Consider the following 6,359-nt stretch of genomic DNA (forward strand, 5'->3'; position numbering starts at 1 on the left):
CCCCCCCCCGCAGCTCTCTCTCTCTCTCTTTCTCTGATCCCACCCGTCCGGCCTAATTGTCATTCGGATCACAGAGGGGCCCCCGCTGGCCCCCGCCCCCGCGGCGGTAGCAGTAGCAGTGATCACAGATGAGCTCCTGTCTGGCTCTAGATTCGGCGAGATTGGGCAGACAATGGCGCGGGGTGCTAAGCAGCCTGCCCCTTTGTCTCTGTACACAACAAGCGCGGGGCGCGGCGGGGCGTGGTCGGCCAGCGCCGTGTCACACAAACCGAAGAGCTGAGGTAAGCAGCTCCAGGGTGGTTTGCAGGGCAGCCAGACCCAATAGAAGGGGAGATGGAATTCCCTCCTCTCCAACTCCGCCGCATCATGCAGTCTCCCAGAGTCTAGGCCCCGGGCTGCACCGTCTAGTTAATTAGTGTAATGAGACAGGGGGCTAGGGCCTCGCCACGGACGCGCAGCTTTGGGGAAAAATACAAAACCAATAACTTGGCCGACTGCACTACGCCACGCCACGCCCGAACAGCGCAGACAGCATATTACCGGCGGGGCCGCGTTGCACAGCGTTACACCTAAATACCAGGGTGGAAAAGCCAACACACAAAAAGTTCATCGTTGCTCCTCATTTCTGCTTTTTCGCACCTGTATTATCTTATCATTACCAACACCCCCCTAAACTTCCACCCACACCTCCCCACTGCTCAATCTCGTTGCGACTTAAGAAAAGAGAGAGGGAGTGGGGGTAGGGGGCAGTATACTTATCTCCATGAATAATGATCCTTCAGCTTCACTTCGTCGCATCAATTTGTTACATTTCTGTGCGCCGCTGGCCCGGCGGCGCGCCCCGGTGGTGGTGCGGGTGCAGTCGGTCGGGGCCATTGTCTTGGACAAAAGCAACTCTCCTTGGGGGTCCCCGGGGCGCAAGTCACTGCTACCCACAATACCCCCTCCCCCTTTTGGTCCAACTATGCGGCTACAACCAGGCACGTCCAGCAGCGCACGCTCAAATAAAATTATTTAACTATTCAATTTCGCACCAAATGTGTGACGTTTTATGTGATCTTTTGGTCTGGAAAGATCTTGAGTAAAGATTAGTGTTCATCGTCGAAAAGTCTCTAGAATGCCGCGGGGAACCTGATCGGGCTCACACCTTTCACCTCTGACATTTCTCACCTCGCACCGCCGACGCTATATATGTGTTGTCCTTTCGGTGCGTCGCGGACACAAAATTAGCTTGTCTCGAAGCGGTGGTCATAACTTCAGCCTTCAAAAACAAACAGGCGGCGGGCGGCTCTGGCTCTATCCGGTCTGCGCGGCGACAGACGGATAGACACGTCCTGCAAGGCCGATCCGTCCTGCAATGAGACGGGCTCCTGCGCGCAGCGGCATATCAATATCATCTCTCTGTCTCTCCCCACACACAGAAGTAACACCTAGCATTCGATAAAAGAAGAGTTAAAGAGACAGAGAGAAGCGAAAGTATAGAGAAAGAGAGTTTTCCTCGTGACTGCCTAGTGGACAAGAAACAATCGGATCTTGTGAGGTATATCCGCAGAACACACGCACACACACGCACACAGGCACATGTGGCCACGACAAGAACCGCCCTGACGGCGATGACGGTAGTGTTGTTGTCTGGGCGCGCGCGCACACGTCACCCGAGTAAACTAACCTCGCCGAAGCCCTGCCGTCCGATTCGATGGGCCGAAAGAACGAAGGGTTGGGAGAGGGGTGGGGGGGGGGGGACTCGGAGGGATGCTGCTGAGGTCATCCTTTACATTTCTTCCACATCATATTACGCCCACCCGAGGTCGCCGGATGACTTGACCTAGGAGACTCTGCGGGGGAGCGGGCCATGCACCGTCCACAACAAAACACAAAAACAAAACACAGAGAGGCCTACTCCCTCCTCCTACTCAAGACGTTCCCAATACGCCAACACAAATTGTCTAAAAGAAATGCAAGGAAAACTATTCCTAGTCTACTTGAAAGAGTACGACACGCTTCTTTCTCTTGCAAGATTGGAAAAACTTGACGTGAGAGAAACCAGGCCAGCTTGGAGTATATTAGTGTACCACTGTGGAAGGAAATTTGTAGAAATTTTTGTATCACTCTATCAAGAGTAGAACCGTCCTACGCTTGCGTTTGAAAGAACAAGGAAAATTAGGCTGCCTCTCATGTTCCAAGGGACAAAGCATGTGATAGTAGAAGCTATGCATAGCTATACCGAAGCCAGACGGTTGTTCGGTAAATTCCAGGGGTGAAATGATGCTCGAGATATGGGGCGGTATGAAGCCCTTTGCATGGTCCATTTGACACGGCTGCAGAGCGCGCGCACTCTTTCTCTCTCTCGCACACACACAAAACAGGCACACACCTACACGCGCCCCCTCCACGTAACTTGACCCTGGTTGGGGCAGGCCGACAGTCTGCCCACCCCCTGGCAGGCCACCACCTCACGTCTGTTACAGGTGGCCGACTAAAATCAAGGCAATGCCTCATCGCTCCGCCTCGGTCAGCAGCAGCTCACTGAGCCGGGGCCACCCGGTGAGACACTACTTCCAGCGCTGCTTGTAATGTACTCCGTAATGCGCCCCTGAAACGTCGTTTTATTTCTTGTTGTCATATTTATTAGGAGAGAGATGCCAATTTTTATTTTTTTTCTCATCACTGTTATCAGCGTGGCCTTCTGGAGCGCACAGTCCGGCCAAGAGGGACCTTGGAGTAAACACTTTGTCCCGCGGGTGACTCACAGCGATAGGAAAAAGGGGGCCGTGCCAAAGTATTAGTTAGACTGTCACTCGAACCGCAGCCACTATGAGAAATTGAAGCGCTATCAAACCAATCGGCGCGATGGAGCCGCCGCCGGGCTGCACCGGGCCCGGTGCGGTCGACCGCAAAAGTATGATCCAATTAGACCTTTAATACCGCCAGATTACGATCGAGAGATAAGGCCGGTCATTAGACGGGCGGCAATGACAAGATCTGACTTATGACTCGAATAAATATACTATGCAAGGAGCGGCGCGCGAGCAATCTCCCTCCTGCTTTTTGTGTCCCTCCTTTTTAATCTGCCGAGCTTCATCACGACCCCCGGGCCCGTACGTCCGTACGTAGGTACGCCCCCCAGCCGCACTGCCCGTACGTACGCCCCACGGCCGCAGCAGCCCTCTGCGATTACCTGCCTGGCTCTGCAAACAAGTTAGCGTCGCGCGCAAAACATTTCGTGATGGACGGCGACAGCGCGGAGCAGAGAGGCCCGGCCGAGCGGTTTTTAAACGCATCAGCATCGCTATCACCCCCGGATCGAGTTACGACTTAATAACAAACTACGCAGTGCGAGTTACGCGCCTGCACGTTTCTCATGACGCGGGCGGAAAGGGGTTGGTGATTGGGGGGGGGGGGAGGCAGAGCATGGGCGGCTCGCGGGACTCGGCCGTGATTGTCCTCTGCCGCCCGCATGCGGAAGGCGCAGCGTTTACACCATCTAAAAGCAGCGCGCTTCTCTCACCACTTGCTTTTAAAATGGAGAGAAATCACAGAGGCAGCAGCAGCAACAGCGAACAGAGCGTCCAGAACGGCGGCGAGAGAGAGAGAAACAGATATCCAGCGGCCTCTGTCCCTCTCGCACTCTCCTCTGGCTGGCCCGCTGCTGCGGGGTCGCGCTCGGACGGCCATCAGCCTCGCTACTACTCCCTGGACCATGAATAAACATCATTGAAGAGATTAGTCGATGGGGAAAAAAGTATAGAAGGACGCGACAACCGCGTCCGATAAAACGCAGCTTCACCGTTCCGCAAGTGAACTCCAAACCAAAAGCGGAGAAGCGGGAGGGGTCGTGCAGCGATACTCTTTTTTCCTGTCGCGCGGGCAAGCAGAGAGGCGGGGGTTAATTTCAATAAAGGTGGCAGTGGGGGACGTCGCGTTTTTTTCCTCCCGGACGTAATTCGATACCTCGCGGCCGCTCTGTGCCTCTCATTTCCCACGTCAAACAATCGACACAACGCCGTTTGCCCGCCTTGTGCCGAGCCTCGATGGGAACCGCGGTCGCGCGCGCGAGCGGCGGGGGACTTTCTCGATGCTGATACACATTCAGTGCCCGACCGGAGCGCGCGGGCCGCGGCACACGCGCTCGCCGCAGAGACACTGCGGCAATTACACGGACAGCGCCCCGCTGTTCTGGGTCACGCGGGGTCGCGAGCAGGAAGAGGAAAAAGCGAAGCCGAGTTCATGTAATAGTGCGATGTTATAGGTTTTGGGACAAGCGGGTGCAGGTTCAGCGTTCACTGGGCTGGTCTATGCACTGATAGACTAAGTATTCAACTGCTCAACACTTGTAAGTGTGCAAATGCAAGTTGAACACTTGCAACTGTGCAACTCCGTAAGTCTTACACTTGCAAGTGTTCAACTCGGCTGGTGTGCATTTGCAAGTGTGCAACTCCTCGGTTGAACTCTTCCCTAGATTGAACGCTCACTGTGTAGGAAGTGCTCAACCGAGGAGTTGCACACTTGCAAGTGCACACCTACTGAGTTGCAATGATGTCAACTTCACACTTTTGCATTCTATTCTACAGGTGAGCAAACGACCTTTTCTCCTTTGCAGATGAAAAACTTTGACGGTTTGAAATTTGCCATTCGCTTATCCTGCAGATACGAGACGTCAATTCGTTTGGATTTACTGTGCTCGTGTACGAAAACACAGGAGCCGAAGGGACGACCGACTACTTCAAGGCGATCCGGTCCCGAGGTCGAGGTCGACGGTCACAAAGAACTCCCTGGGTTCCGTTTTTACGTTCCCATATACGGTATTACAAATCAAATGCGACGAATAATGTCCTTTCGGGTGTGGCGTGTTGGAGTGTTGGACCGAGGCGACGGGCAGGGCGGGCGGGCGCGTGCGAGCGCAGACCGTAAACTTGAGATTGAAGGATTCCTCCGTATTGTTCCGCAAGGAGACGGGGACAGAGAGAGAGAGAGAGAGAGAGAGAGAGAGAGAGAGAGAGAGAGGCAAAGAGGAAGAGTGAGAGGTGGGAAGAGGAGCAAGAGAGAGGTGTCACATAATGCCAGGTCCGCCCGCCGCCACCAAGTCGTTTTCACAAGAGACACAATACGAATTCAATTTCCTCTTAGTATGTAAAAAGAAATACAGACGGGGGGGCCTTCGGAGAAGTCCCGAAACAGCAGCAGCAGCAGACGAGCCTCGGTCCGCCCCGCTGCGCCACTCGCGCCCACCGCGCAGCGGGCGAGTCCAACCCGGTGGACTGGAAGAGGAGCGGAGATGGTCTGCTCTGCCGGTCCGTCCGTCCGTCGTCCGTCCCACCCGCCGGACGGACGGACCGCCACACAGACAGCAGCAGCAGCAGCGCCGCGACTGTGCTGCGGTCTCGACTTGGTCTGGAATAGACGACGACTCCCCGCCGGCTGCTGCTGGGGCTGCGCTGCGGTCAGCGGGCATGTCACAGTAGTGTAGCGGCGTTAGAAAAGAGTCCGCCCACCAGGAACACGAGCTGCTCGACTCAATTACAGCTCTCCGTCCGCGCAAGACACTGCCGCACAAAAACACACTAAAACCACTGAGAGCACGAGCGCCAGTTAAGCACTCGAAAAGGAAATTGCCAAATTTTGGGCAAGGAAAGTGGTCACAAATTGACGTTTTAGAGCGTAAGGTCGAGGTTTGTTTTTTGAAGTTGCCACAATTTTAAATAAAATGTGGAATATGGCAATTTTGCCTGGTCCAGAGTTCGGAGGTGGACACGCCGGAGGTGGTCCACCGCGCGGTCCCCGCCGCCGGGGCGCGACAGCCGGAGCAGCAGCAGCAGCAGCAGCAGCAGCAGCAGCAGCAGCGCTGGAGCTGGGGGACACAATGGCCCCGCGGAAGTCGTAACTTTGTGGACCCTACGGTGCGGGGCGGCGGGTCCCGGGCGGGTCGCGCCCCCCCGAGCGCCCGGCGCGCGCGCCCGAGCTCCGCACGGCTCTGGTCATTTCCATGCAAATCGACACTCGACATGACAAGCCCGGCCATGTCGAATTTCCCCACGCGGGCACGCACACAAACACACAAAGTGTGTCTCTCTCACACACAGGCGCCATACTATATACACTGATGAGAGGAGACATCACGGCAAAAGCGGGACAATAGGTACGAAAATAGTATAAATATCAGAAACTCTGTGTGTGTGTGTGTGTGTGTGTGTGTGTGTGTGTGGTCCGTTATTTGGGTGGATTAGGCTGGCCACATCTTCCAATACACCTCTTCCAGGCGTGAGTAACGGCAGGGCGCCAAAATGAAGCAGGGGACAACACACACACACACACACACACACACACACAATGCCTCGCTATAACTCAACGGGGCAGAACCC

General features: G+C 55.3%; 1 long non-coding RNA gene across 1 annotated transcript in view; it reads right to left on the reverse strand.

Annotated features, from left to right (window-relative positions):
- Window positions 1-5,348, reverse strand: part of LOC127749361 (uncharacterized) — a 30,927-nt gene extending 25,579 nt beyond the window's left edge. Inside the window, exon 1 of the long non-coding RNA XR_008011110.1 lies at window positions 5,149-5,348. This is a non-coding gene — a long non-coding RNA (uncharacterized LOC127749361). The remainder of the gene's footprint in view (window positions 1-5,148) is intronic.
- Window positions 5,349-6,359: the final 1,011 nt, after the last annotated feature.

Source organism: Frankliniella occidentalis, unplaced genomic scaffold, assembly GCF_000697945.3.
Source record: "Frankliniella occidentalis isolate FOCC.00 unplaced genomic scaffold, Focc_3.1 Scaffold49, whole genome shotgun sequence".
NCBI classification, from domain to species: domain Eukaryota; kingdom Metazoa; phylum Arthropoda; class Insecta; order Thysanoptera; family Thripidae; genus Frankliniella; species Frankliniella occidentalis.